The 14,792-nt window shown below is 43.5% G+C and overlaps 1 protein-coding gene across 1 annotated transcript in view; it reads left to right on the top strand.

Annotated features, from left to right (window-relative positions):
- Positions 1 to 14,792, top strand: part of LOC126094991 (semaphorin-2A-like) — a 1,391,554-nt gene that overhangs the window by 293,317 nt on the left and 1,083,445 nt on the right. The window lies entirely within an intron of this gene.

Below are 14,792 nucleotides of genomic sequence, written 5' to 3'. Positions count from 1 at the left end.
GAAACTGAATTACCTGTAACATTTGTATTAGGGAGAAAGAGGGCCTCCGTTACAAGGTGTGGTGTCTTTTTTTAATATATTGATCAAATTATTATTCTCTTGTGAAGATTCAGAAATCTGTTGAGTTTTGCACCACTTCTGGGCGGGAAGAGCAAAGACTTTTCAAAAAACTTAAGTACTGTAAGTTATAGTTTATATATATTTCACCTGAAATCGTTTGCAGAAGGCGTAGCGTTCTCAAGATTAAGAACACAGTTCGCATTGCCACTTAATTTATTTGTGTCGTGATCATGTTCGATCATGACCGGATATGAGACATAGCAACTACGAACAGAGAAACCTAATGCCGTCGGCACATGGACCGTGCATCCGAACGTTGAGCGTTGAGCGTGCCGAGTTTCCGACGTCGTAGCGTGGAATAGCACGTTCGGGAGTCTTTCCGAACGTGCAGAGCAATATCTGGCAGGTCAGATATTCTGAGCGTGCGTCTGAGCGTTGACCAAAGAGGTGGCACAACGCCGCCTACGTCACACACACGCCGTCTCCCTTCAGTACAGAGTTGTGAGGCGCCATATTGGCATTCATTTCAAGCTTATATGTATATATGCTATTTCTGAGCACCAGAAAATGCAGAATCATTGGAAAGCCCGTTGTTAACTGTGTGATTCGTTCCAATAAAATAACGAGAAACATCATATTCATGGCAAAAGAATTACTGTAACTTGCGTCTTATGAGAGTAGGCTATTTGAAGGAAGTGACACAGGGAGGATCCACCATAAAACGCATTGTTCTTGGTACAATTTGTTATAATTAAATTTCAATTAGTAACATATCTACGATAAGGTTTTCTGCAACGGTTAACATACTTCATCACTTGCGACGTGTGTCTGCATGTTGTTGGATTTGCGCAATGCGTAGCGTCACTGTCTCCTATTGATTTGATAGTTGGGGCGGAGGTTCGCATTTTGACACTCCTAAATTTTATTTCCTAACATTAGCGTTTGTATTAGGTTATGATACTTTATTAATAATTAATATAAGTATATACTATGATATTTGATGTTATGTAAATATAAGTTCACCTTTTTCTGAGGGGTGACTTTGTTCGATTTGCATAATCTGCAGGACAGCTTGCACTACTTGTATAAAGATATTTTGCTCCTTTTTCTTTTACGCTTCGTAATTCACATGTTGCAAAGATTCTGCTATTTGGTAAGAACAGTGATTAAGTAAGACTGACCTTGGGGTTTTAATAAAATGTGGGAATGATGAAATAATGTTTATCTTATGATGAGAAGTATTCCAAATTTGTACCGCACTGTTTGTAGTGGAACTTTTATACGTCTCTGGCCTTATTGATTGGACATGGTACTTTCCTTTTCGTGGACGATGGAGCAAATGTGCCTTTTAATAGAGCTAACGTGGGAATTTTACTCGCGCCCGTTGAGTAAACAGTGTGATTTACGAACTAGAAACATCCCTTAACTGCCGCTGGAGTGCGTTGCGATCGTGTATACCACATTGGGGCCCACGTACCGTTTGCACGAGTCGCATCGTTCCTGAGCGTTCAGCAGCACGTTGAACTTGGCACGCTCAACGTTAACGTTCGACAGCACGGTCCGTGTGCCGACGGCTTAAGGGACCAGACAGAGCTGGAAATTTTCTTTGCTATACTACACCAAACATTAAAAGAAGTTGGATTTAAATTACAAACAAGGTAAATAATAGTGCGCCTTCTGCTTCAACTATGACGTTTGCCGACATGCAGTCGGTCCCTGGTAGCTGTATGAAAACTGTGAAAACACCGTGATATATGTTGCCATTAATAGGAGATGGATAGTATAGAAATACTTTAAGTAATAAGCAGGCACTACATCATTTGAGAGCACAATAACCAATTTAATTACCTTAGTATTTCTAACAATAGGATCCGTACATTTCAATTTTATACCTTGCTGGATGTTTCTTTAAATAAAGTCCTTTACCATTTTCGACATTTTATCTTAGCTGCACGCATAAATTCTTACATAGCACTGCACAGTAGTAATATTTTATAATAACTAATAAGTGATTGCGGACCACGCCATATACGCGTCCGCCGTCTTTAAAAAATATCACGACTGTATTAACACAAGAGGATTACAATTCTTCAGCTGTCAAAAAATAAGAAACATAAAATATCTCTGTCGATACAAATTATGGACAACTCGTATTCCGCGCCGTGGCGCGTAAGGTATTCTTTGAAATATCAGGTGGTCGCTGCTCAGCGACGATGTAAGAAATTTTTTACACAGATGGGTTTTTTGAACCTGCATGGTTAGATTATCGAATGTAAGTTGTTTTTTAAGCTATCGAAACAGATACTAATATTACAAAGGCGAGGGGGATAGTATGGTGTTTCACGTAACTCGATCACTGTCAGATCCAGTTCAGAGATTACGTAAGTTCACTGTTTCATGAAAAGTATCCAGACACCCATTTGTAATGCGGAATTGACCACTAGATGCCGCGAGAGATGGACCGCCCCATACGAAAGTTAGCAGGGAGTGTTCTGTTGTCAACACAGAAGCAGTAATAGCAGAGTGGTTTGGTCAAGTGTGCTCCGTGACTCGCACTGTATGTCGCCTCAAAACATATCGATTCTAGGTGGTTTTCTTATTAGGAATGTGGAATTCAATGAAATTATATACATTAATCTTTCTGGTTCATTTATAATCTCAAAAATTCACAATTATTCCAGAATGCATCATTCCTGATACAATGAAGCCCCAAAGAAAGTGCTTTAGGCATGAGTAATGAAATACAGAGATATGTAAACAGGTAGAATATGGTGCTGCTGTCGGCAACGCCTATGTCAGACAACAAGTGTCTGGCGCAGTTGTTACATCGGTTACTGCTGCTACAGTGGCAGGTTATAAAGATTTTAGTGAGTCTGAACGTAGTGCTATTTTCAGCACATAAGCGATGGGACACAACATCTCCGAGGCAGCGATGAAGTGGGGATTTTCCCGTACAACCATTTCACGAGTGTACTGTGAATATCAGGAAGCCGGTAAAACATCAAATCACCGACATCGCTGCGGCCGGAAAAGATCCAGGAAGAACGGGACCAAAGACGACTGAAGAGAATCGTTGAACGTGAAAGAAGTGCGACCATTCCGCAAACTGCTGCAAATTTCAATTCTGGGCCATCAACAAGCGTCGGCGTGCGAACAAAGAAACATAAACGCTGTGGGCTTTCGGAGCCGAAGGCTCACTCGTATAACCTAGATGACTGCACGGCACAAAGCTTTATTCATCGCCTGGGCCTGTCAACACCGATATTCGACTGTTGATGACTGGATACATGTTGGCTGGTCGGACGAGTCTCTTTTCAAATTGTATCGAGCGGTTGGAAGTGTACGGGTATGGGGATAAGCTCACGAATCCATGGACCCTGCATGTCAGCAGGGGACTGTGCAAGCTGGTGGAGGCTCTGTAATGGTGTGGCGCGTCTGCAGTTGGAATGATATGAGACCCCTAATACGTCTAGATACGACTCTGTCAGGTGACTAGTACGTAACCATCCTATCTTATCACCGGCGTCCATTCATGTCCATTGTGCATTCCGATGGACTTGGGCAATTCCAGCAGGACAATGCGACACCCCACATGTCGAGAATTGCTACAGAGTGGCTGCAGGAGCACTCATCTGAGTTTAACCACCTCCGCTCACCACCAAACTACCCAGACGTGGAAGTTGTTGAGCATATCTGGGATACCTTGCATCTTGCTGTTCAGAAGAGATCTATAGTGTCACCGCCAGACACCACACTTGCTAGGTGGTAGTCTTTAAATCGGCCGCGGTCCGTTAGTATACGTCGGACCCGCGTGTCGCCACTATCAGTGACTGCAGACAGAGCGCCGCCACACGGCAGGTCTAGAGAGACTTCCTAGCACTCGCCCAGTGGTACAACCGACTTTGCTAGCGATGGTTCACTGACAAAATACGCTCTCATTTGCCGAGACGATAATTAGCATAGCCTTCAGCTACGTCATTTGCTACGACCTAGCAAGGCGCCATTACCAGTTACTATTGATACTGTAAAACATGTACCGTCAAGAGCGACGTTCACCATTTATGGATTAAAGTTAAGTATTCCACCAGCTACGTCAGTTTTTTTCTACAGTCTAATTTCCTTGTCCTGTTCCAGACCTCACGCCAGCCTGCGTGAGCTAAAACTCGTGCCTTTCGGCTTCCTCTCATACCGGTGTTGGCTCTCCTGCCAACCCACAACAAGATCTCCACCCCCTCGTACTCTCACTGATTTACGGACAGCCCTGCAGGTTTCATGATGTAAATTCCTTCCAACACTAACTCAGACGTTAGTATAGTCCATGCCACGGCGTGTTATGGCACTTATGCCGGCTCTCGGGGTCCTACACGAAATTAGGTAGGTGCACTAGTTTCTTTGCCTCTTCAGTGTATTTCATAAAGTCATTCTCTGGCAACATCTCAGCAAACTGTTACTTAAGGTAACTACGCGGATGAAAATTTATTAATTTGACAGGAGGAGTCGAGGAGGAAACTGAAAATAAAATGCGTAAGTAGTTATCTATCATCAAGAAATGAGTTAGTAAATGATAGATTTCCTGATGGCAACAGGTGTAATTCTACCTGTCGTTGAAATTGGGAGCAAACGTTTCATGACATGCTAGACAGCTCGTTAGCTTCCTTCCTTGTTAGTTTGCGCCATAAACTGAAGATGTCTGATGGAGATCTAAGTACCAGTCCTGCAGAGAAGCCCTGTTAGGCGAGCACGAATAGAGAAGCGTAAGATGAACTCTGCCGCTTACTGCTGTGCGACGTCGTCCTTTAAGGGAGCCTCACGTTACTGCGTTTTTCGTTACAAATTATACCTGATTGGCTGGATTCTATTTCTTGCGCGCTCCGACCGTCCAAAATGTGCCTCTGGGAGTGCAGGTCCACTTCCCTTGGCTCTGTGTAAGCTGATTAGCCAGTGAAATTCTTCCTAACAGTGTCCTCGAAAATAAGTCGTTCCTTGCTCTTTCCGTCTCTTTCTTCAGCCAATAAAAGAGCTTCCTTCCGGGATTGCCATGCTCTCGCGCTGACAAAAGTTCTAGTACAACCAACGTCCGCCTTTCTGTCTCTTTTTGTGTAAGAGTCACGCATTCGGCGGCGTCCCTTGGATTTCAACAACGGGGGGAGGGTGGGGGCTGGCAGGGAGCTTTATTTCACCTACCCAATAATGACCTCCGGTGTCTGTCCCAAAGGACATCTCTAAGTTGGTCAGAAGAAAGTACTTTCTGTTTAGGTTTCTTCCCACTCTATCTTGTGAAAAGTTCTCACAAATGATTACTCGTGCATTGTGTGAACACCAGCCCTCATGGCTCCTTCTCAGAAGAAGTGCAGCGGGGTGGCTGATCGTCCCAGTGTTCCGTTTACTCGTAGTATCGTCCAGTTTGCTTCCAAAACATTTCCTTACTTCGAAGTAGCTTGCTGCTCCCACACCATGAAATACACCCAGATACCTTAAGACATCCTACTTTGTACTTCGCGTTTTATATTACGCACGATTCAAACTAACGTTCTCCAGCCATTTGCTAAAGCCAAAATCTTCATTCTGATCACGAAAAAGTATCGGCACTCGAAACACGTGTTTCCAGTCACGCACTGCTGTCGCTCTTTACGCCCCCTCAAGTGTTGCTCACCACTGACCGCAGAACTGTGTGCCTTATGAGGAGGTGCCAGACCTCTGTACCTCATTCCGTCTAACTCCCTTCGGACGTCCACTGTGCTAGGCGGACTACTGGTAACACTTTGGAACTGATGCGTGATTCTCTGCCTTCATTTCATGCTATTTTTTACAACCACTCTCCGCGGAGCTCCATAATTGCTCTCCGTGAGTACATGAGTTTTTCCTGGTCTTGGTTTAGCTGTGAATGTTCCTTCACATTTCCGTCTCATAATCACGTCACCAACAGTCGACTTCAGCACACAGCCGGCCACTGTGGCCGAGCGGTTCTAGCCGCTTCAGTCGGGAACCACGTGGCTGCTACGGTCGCAGGTTGTAACCCTGCCTCGGGCATGGATGTGTCTGATGTCCTTCGGGTAGTTAGGTTTTAAGTTGTTCTACGTCTAGGGGACTGATGACCTCAGATGTTAAGTCCCATAGTGCTTAGAGCCATTTGACTTCAGCAGCTTCAGAAGGCGTTGAAATGTTTCTGATAGAGTCACGGGACCGTTTTTCGGAACAGACTCTCAACATATACAAATTCATGAGATACAAATTAGAGACCTATTCTCGGCGTGCGTAATAAATCGATCTTACACTGAAGCGCCAAAGAAACTGGTATAGGCATGAGTATTCAAATGCACGGTTATGTAAACAGGCAGAATACGCCGCTGCGGTCAGCAACACCTACATAAGACAAGTGTCTGACGCATTACTGCTGCTGCAATGGCTGGTTGTCGGCTGTTATAGTCGGCGCACGAGCAATGGGACTCAGCATCTCCGAGGTAGCGATGAAGTGGGGATTTTCGCTTACGATCATTTCACGAGCGTACCGTGAATACCAGGAATTCGGCAAAACATCAAATCTCTGACACCGCTAAAGCCGGCAAAAGATCCTACAAGAACTGGACCAACGACAGTGGAAGAGAATCGATCAACGTGACAGAAGCGCAACCCTTCCGCAGATTTCAATGCTGGGCCATCAACGAGTGTCACCGTGCGAACAATTCAGCGAAACATCATCGAAGGCCCACTCGCGTGCCCTTGACGACTTCACGACACAACACTCTACATCTTCCGTCGGGCCGTCAATTAGGCAGCTTTACCGGTTTCTTTGGCTCTTCAGTGTAATTGCAGCTATGGAATATGTAGAAAATCCCTTGTAATACTGCTGTGTCACCAATAGTAAACTAATCATCGAAGTACTTTTAATTAACATTTGATTATGAAGTAAATGCTTCAAATTTTAACCAACAAATATGGGCTTAGTAATGCATAAAATTTTTTTTTATTAGGTCTTATGTAAATCAGCACAAAAGCGTGCTTCCCTCCCACATTCTGATGTTAGGAAGAAAAGGTTAGTTTGTGGTCGTCGTACCATACCACTGGATTTGAAAAGCACGCTACTGGAGCAGATGTAGGGACATACAGATCGTCTGGTCACTCAGTGTCATCCTGTGCTTCAATCTGGCCACTTTAGTTTCAGCAGTTGTACATTATTTGGCAAGACGATGTTTCGTGAAACTTGGTGCATGGCAACATTTACTGTTTGTTTTATCGATGCGCGTGAGCCAGTCTTCGTACTCTGGACGTATTAAGAGAACTTTGGCGCATATTGCTCATGAATTGTGAAGATTTTGATGAACGAGCTTAATTTACCTGTTGCTGACATTTCACCTAGGGAGTACAGGCTCAGCAGTATTTGTGTTAATTACTCTAACCTGTCGCATTTATTGTTCTTCCATTTTGCATTTTTATTTACTTCTCTAAGTTAGTTTACTGGAAAAGTGGTTGCCGTTTCAATTGCATTAAATTCTAAAATATTCACTTTTAATTTATCTTCGCTATTTCAATAAAGTATCGGTGAAATACAGATATCACATACCAGAGCCTTACGGTTGCTCTAAGCAAACAAACAACTCGTTTAAACTGAACTGCGAAGTCTCGACTTCACTTCTAAGAACTTTTATTAGTTTAGGGCTGTGTGCTAAGGTTTGAGCGAAACTCTCTTGCCACTTGATCCCCACAGAACCCTAGACAGAGCCAGAAATATTCACAGCTTTTTTTTTATCGTTGTGGCTCACTGAAAAAAAAGGTATCGCTGAATCAGTACGACGTTCATTAAAATCATCTGGAATTCTTGTATCTTGGAAATAATTTTATTATTTATTCGCTTCCATCAATGTTATTCCCTTGGAAGTAGAGCCGGCCGAAGTGGCCCTGCGGTTAAAGGCGCTGCAGTCTGGAAACGCGGGACCGCTACGGTCGCAGGTTCGAATCCTGCCTCGGGCATGGATGTTTGTGATGTCCTTAGGTTAGTTAGGTTTAACTAGTTCTAAGTTCTAGGGGACTAATGACCTCAGCAGTTGAGTCTCATAGTGCTCAGAGCCATTTGAACCCTTGGAAGTAGAACCCAAGGCTTTTTCAAATCTCCTGAACACTTCGAGAACTCCATCTTTGGGAAACTTTTAGATCTCTCAACAACGCGTTTTTAATCTCATCTATAGGGTGATTCAAAAGAAGTTCAGAAACTGATATGATACGTCAGGCATATAGCAAGGATCAGTAAGCACATAGGAATCGGAGGTCGCAAACGCCACGAGAAGTCGCTACGTTTACGAGAACCTGAAAATTCCAGTGGGACCAAACTGCTGAGATCATTGGTCCCTAGCCTTACACACTACTTAGGCTAACTTAAACTAACTTACACTAAGGACAACACACACACCCATGCTCGACTGAGGAGTCGAACCTCCAACGGGAGGTGGGGGGGGGGGGTGGGGGGGTGGAAGGGCTGCTAACCGTGGCAAGGCTCCCTAGCCCGCTCGGGGCTACCCCGCGTGGCTACGGAGACGAGACCGAAGCGGTTCAGAGAATCTCCTCTTCTCCGATGAGGCAGCGTTCTCTCTCGAGAGTGTGATGAATGATAACAACTTGCATACGCTGGTGGTTGTGAACCCATATTTTACATGTACGCATGCCTCACTACGCAAATTTACCCTTAATGTGTGGGCTGGCATCGTCGGAGATTGCTTAACTGAGGCGTATCTTCTCACGGACAGACTTAATGGTCGTACGTGTCTCGCATTCTTGAGAAAGATTCTGCCGGACGTGCTCAGTGATGTTCCCATGTCTATTCGTCGTCTCACATTCGTTTTCAGCACGACGGAGCCCCGTGCGTTGCAGCAGACAGTAGAGGACACATCTGCAGGCAACCTTTCCCGGCGTTGGATTGGTCGTGGTGGTTCAGTCGCACGGTCTCAGGCGCTGCAGTCATAGACTGTGCGGCTGGTCCCGGCAGAGGTTCGAGTCCTCCCTCGGGCATGAGTGTGTGTGTTTGTTCTTAGGACAATTTAGGTTAAGTAGTGTGTAAGCTTTGGGACTGATGACCTTAGCAGTTAACTCCCATAAGATTTCACAAACATTTGAACATCTTCTTTTTGTATAGTCGAACGGCCACCACTATCTCCCGATCTAATCCAAATTGATTTTTTCTTGTGGTAGTATCCCAAGGGCCTTGAGTATGTTCGTCGCCGGAGGACCTAGTGGGCAGGATTGTTGCGGCAGCAGGATGTCTTCGAGATACACCAGGTATTTTTGAGATTGTGCGCCCTTCATTGCAACGTCGATATCAGGCGTATCTCGATGCATCTTGACGAGCATCTCTTGTAACGGGCATCCATCTGTAATATGTGACTCAATAGCTGCAGCGCCATTTAGTAGCCCCGGATGGCCTTTGCGACCCCCGGTTCCTACGTGATTACTGATCCTTTTGTATACGCGATGTGCCATGTCAGTTTGTAAACGTTTTTTTGAATCACCCTGTATACTTGTGAAACGACGGTCCTTTAAGGACTTCTTTATTTTGGGAACTGAAGACTGTCTAGAGATCTTTGAGGCCAGGGATTGCAGTATCGCTTCTGGCCAAAAACTCACAAACAAGCAGCGGAGTGTGAGCAGATGCATTATCATGGTACAAACGCCATGAATTGTGTCGGCACAAAGCTGGGAGTTTCTCCGAAATGTGCATCTCAACTGGAAGAACTAGTAAGTAGTAGACCTTGTTGATCATTCGCCATTGTGATAAGAATTCATGACGCACAATGTCGTTAAAAGCAAAGAACACAGTGAATACAGCCTTTACATGCGACCGCACTTGTCGAGCTTTCTTCGGTCTTGAAAGACCGTAACGCTTCCATTGGCGCGATTCAATATTAGTCTCGTCGTCATATTCGGAAACACGTGTTCCATCATCTGTTGTGAAACGTTTCAGTAGCTCTTCATCTAGCGACTGCTGAGCAATCTGGATTCGCCACTGCTTTTGTTCGAATTTCAAAAAAATTTGATAAATTTTCCTGTTACACGCACGCAAAGCATCCAAAAAGTGTTTTATTCTATGAGCTGCTAGGGCAAAATCATCAGTCAATTTTCAGTGATAGTTCATAATCATTTCCTTCACTTCTTCCACAGTTTCATCGCTTGATGATATGGTGAGGCGTACAGAACGATCCTCATCTTCATCGTCTTCACTGCATCCTTTGAAAGTTTTATACGTCTCGTAAAATTTTGCTTTACTCTTACCAGACTCAACAAAAGCGATATTTAACAATTCTAAAACTTTGCTGTTCTGAATTCCGTTCACACAATAATTCATAAGATCGTCTGAACCATTCATACCCAAAATAAGTACCATTACTTGATGCAGAAATGCATCCATGGCGACCATACAGGTTTGACACAAATTTTAAGTATGGAAAGGACTTTATTGCACTCTTTTTTGTTAAGCGTTACGGTTTCAAAATTTCGTCATCACGCGTAACGCTTACTAAGGAATTGTGCGATCAAGACCATTCTATATTACAAAGTTGTTACAAACTAAATAGTCGCCAATACCACCTAACCACGTATAGCTGACAACATATTTTTCAGACGATTTTATCGACACAACAAAGAAAATATTATGCGAACTGTACTTATGCTACACGCGAAATTATAAAATTTCAGTTACTTTTTGAACACAGCTCATACAAGATATGGATTATACAGGGTCGACCATTTTAATCTATAATGTGGAACATTTCCACATAGAGGTGAGATCCTGCAAAATGTTTTGTATAAAAGTTGTAGGTGACAAAGAGGGTCACGCATTGCTACTAATGGCCGTTTCCTTGAACATGTTTTTTTCGAAGTGATTTTGAGGCTGAAGTGATTTATTTTAAAACGGATACGAAAAGAGCGGCACATTTTATGTGCCGTAAAAAGTGATACGTTATTCAATGTCATGTCAAGGTTCAATGAAGGTCGAACAAAGAAAAACAGATATGTTTTCAGTTCTAGTAGGGACTAACTCGGAACAGAGGAGGGATACAGCAAAATACAATGTTAGATACAAATTGGAAGGGACACGAATCATTACCGATAATCATGATACCTTTAGGTAGTTATTGTAGGTTACACGAAGATCGAGTTTTGTTTCATGCAAACCCATATTTTTGAAACCACTATTTGGAAAGAGCGCGTTTTTAATTAAATTGTTTATTGGCAAAAATAAATACATCACAACGTTGTTTTGACATTCGGAAGACAGAACAAAGATAAACAAAACGTAGATCATTAAATTACAAGTCGCTCAGTAAGTCCCTATGCTTCTCATTTCTCGGATGCCCCTTCCCGTTTGTATCTAACATCGTAGTTTGTTGAATCCCTCCTCTATTCCGAGATCATTTCAACTAGAACTAAAACTTACTCGCTTATTTGCCCTTCACAGAAATGAAATCTGAAATCAAATTTAGGGTTCTTATTTTAAAAAACCACTTTAACGTCCAAATCGCCTTAAAAATCACGTTCAAGGCCACAGCCATTAGTATCAGTGCGTGACCCCGTTTGCCACCTAAAACTCTTTTCTAAAACATTTTGCTGTCTCTCATTTCTATTCGGAGTTATTCTCCATTATGGATTAAAACGGTCCACCGTGCATATCACGTGTGAAGTCGCAGGACGCTGACTGAAAGTACATTCAGGGTTTCACAAGAGGAAAGCGCAAAAACCGAAGGACTTACAGAGAAATGACACGTATTGGTGGATAGAACATCTCTCCAGTTTCAATCTGTCTGACTCGCAGTGGTTCAGTTGCAGAGCCTACTTCTAGCAGTCGGGCGAGTCAGGACATGTAGACAAATCGCTCGCTATGTGTTGGTACGCCTGCAGACTTGCAACCCAATGAAGAGAGTTCCGAAGCGGGATAGTATCATTGTGCCTTCTCAGCGACTCCACTAAAATGCACACACGTTTTGATGTTTTCCGCATCACAAACGGTTCACATACTGCCTACCTGTAAAGTGATTTAAAAGCTTGGAGAAATGTTGTCCACTGAGATGTGTCAATTTTCTCTAACACTTGAAATCTTCAGCAGTCGTTTTCTAAAACCTTATTTGATAAAAAATATCCGGAAACCTATTAGTGAACATTAATGTGGGGTGAGTTAGCCTTTCGCCTTTATTACGGCTTTAACTCTGCTGAGGACAGTTTTAGCGCATGTGGGGGAATGGAAGCTCGTTCTTCCACAAGAACCGAAACCAGAGAAGGTAGTGATGATGGACGCTGAGGCATGAAGCGAAATCAACGTTCTAACTCGTGCCAAAGGTGTTCCACTTTGTACAGGGCGAGAATCTGGGCAGCCTAGTCCATTTCAGAAATGTTATTGTTCACAAATCTATTTCAGAAATGTTACTGTCCACAGGCAGTAGCCTCAGAATGCTACTTTTATGACAGAGTGCAATGCAAACAATCGACGTCTCCAAAATGCTTCTCTTCTACACCCAGAACGCAATGCTATATAGTGTGTCGTGATTCTTTCACATCTGGCGTTTCCTTAAACGTAATAAGGTTCCTTACTTCCTACTTCCCAGTAGCATGCCAGTCAGCAATTATACTACTGCAAGTAACACTCACTCATATACTTACACCGAAAAGCCAAAGAAAGTGGTATATATGCCTAATATCGTGTAGGGCCCCCTCGAGCACGCAGTAGTGCCGCAACACGACTTGATATGGACTCGACTAATGTCTGAAGTAGCGCTGGAGGAAAAATTTTGGAAATTTGTGATAAGGTCTTATGGGACGAAGCTGCTGAGGTAATTGTTCCCTAAGCCTACACACTACTTAATCTAATTTAAACTAACTTACTCTATGGACAACACACACACACACACACCCATGCCCGAGGCAGGATTCGAACCTCCGACGGGGGGAGCCGCACGGACCGTGACAAGGTGCCACATACCGCGCGGCTATCCCGCGCGGCAGTGCTGGAGGGAACTGACACCATGACTGCTGCAGGGCTATCCATAAATTCGTAAGAGTCCGAGGGAGTGGAGGTGTCCTGAAATGCACGTTCCCAAGGCATCCCACATAAGGTCAACAATGTTCATGTCTGGAGAGTGTGGTGGTCAGCAGAAGTGTTTAAACTCAGAAGAGTGCTCCTCGAGCTACTCTGTAGCAGTTCTGGATGTGAAAGGATGTCAGAGTCGTATGTAGACGTATCAGGGGTCCCATATCACTTCAACTGCACGCTCCCCACACCATTACAGAGCCTCCATCAGCTTGAACAGTCCTCTGCTGACACGCAGGTCAATGAAAACATGAGGTTGTCTCCATACCCGTTCAGGTCCGTGCAGTCATCAAAGGTACACGAATGGGTTTTCGGCTCCGACCACAGCGCCGTATTCTGCCTATTTATATTGTAAGTAGGCTGTTTATGTTTTCTTATTGGCAACGTTACGTAGCGCTTTGTATGAAAACCATTGGCTGTGCTGTGTGCAGTCTGTGGCTAGTTTGCATTGTTGTCTGCCATTGTAGTGTTGGGCAGCTGGATGTGAACAGCGCGCAGCGTTGCGCAGTTGGAGGTGAGCCGCCAGCAGTGGTGGATGTGGGGAGAGAAATGGCGGAGTTCTGAAATTTGTAAAAATGAATGTCGTGAACTACTGTAACCTGTCAGCATGTCAAGAGTCAGCACTGTCTTTCCGTTGGAAGGACAACACTACTTCTTCAAGACTGCATGGAAATCCACTACTTCCGTGTGCATTGTATTTTACTGCTCAGACTTAGAAACGGCAGTTTTACTGTGATGAAAGATCAGAACTGTCTTTATGGACTGTGAGAAAATTTTAGCTTTTGACCAACATTGTATTAATAAGTGTGTGCATTTGATATCTTTGTTATTGTAATTATGAAAAATTTTATCAAATCATTATTGGCCACTGCCCAAAACAATTTGTAAAATTTTTTGTGGGGAGCATGGGGGCTATGTAAGTAGGCTGTTTATGTTTTCTTACTGGCAACATTACGTAGCGCTCTGTATGAAAATCATTGGCTGTGCTGTGTGCAGTCTGTGGCTAGTTTGCATTGTTGTCTGCCATTGTAGTGTTGGGCAGCTGGATGTGAACACCGCGTAGCGTTGCGCAGTTGGAAGTGAGCCGCCAGCAGTGATGGATGTGGGGAGAGAAATGGCGAAGTTTTGAAATTTGTAAAAATGGATGTCATGAACTGCTGTATATATTATGACTTTTGATGACTATTAAGGTAAATACATTGTTTGTTCTCTATTAAAATCTTTCATTTGCTAACTATGCCCATCAGTAGTTAGTGCCTTCCGTAGTTTGAATCTTTTATTTAGCTGGCAGTAGTGGCTTGCTGTATTGCAGTAGTTTGAGTAACGAAGATTTTTGGTGAGGTAAATGATTTGTGAAAGGTATAGGTTAATGTTAGTCAGGGCCATTGTTTTGTAGGGAATTTTGAAAGTCAGATTGCGTTGCGCGAAAAATATTGTGTGTCAGTTTAAGCAGTCTTGTACAATTTTTCTAAGGGGATGTTTCAATATGTCTCTGTATTTGAAGACGCATGCCTATGCCAGTTCCTTTGGAGTTTCGGTTTATATTGTGTACATTTCATGATTTTTCCTGCATCTTTTCTGTGCTATCCTTGTGTTTCACTGGTTACGCCAACGATTTTTCGAAGTACCTTAACTCTTAGTCATCAAGCATTGCAATATGTTTTGA

This window comes from Schistocerca cancellata, chromosome 8, assembly GCF_023864275.1.
Source record: "Schistocerca cancellata isolate TAMUIC-IGC-003103 chromosome 8, iqSchCanc2.1, whole genome shotgun sequence".
Taxonomy (NCBI): domain Eukaryota; kingdom Metazoa; phylum Arthropoda; class Insecta; order Orthoptera; family Acrididae; genus Schistocerca; species Schistocerca cancellata.
Note: the sequence above shows the minus strand (reverse complement) of the source record. Positions and strands in the feature narration are given on the sequence as shown.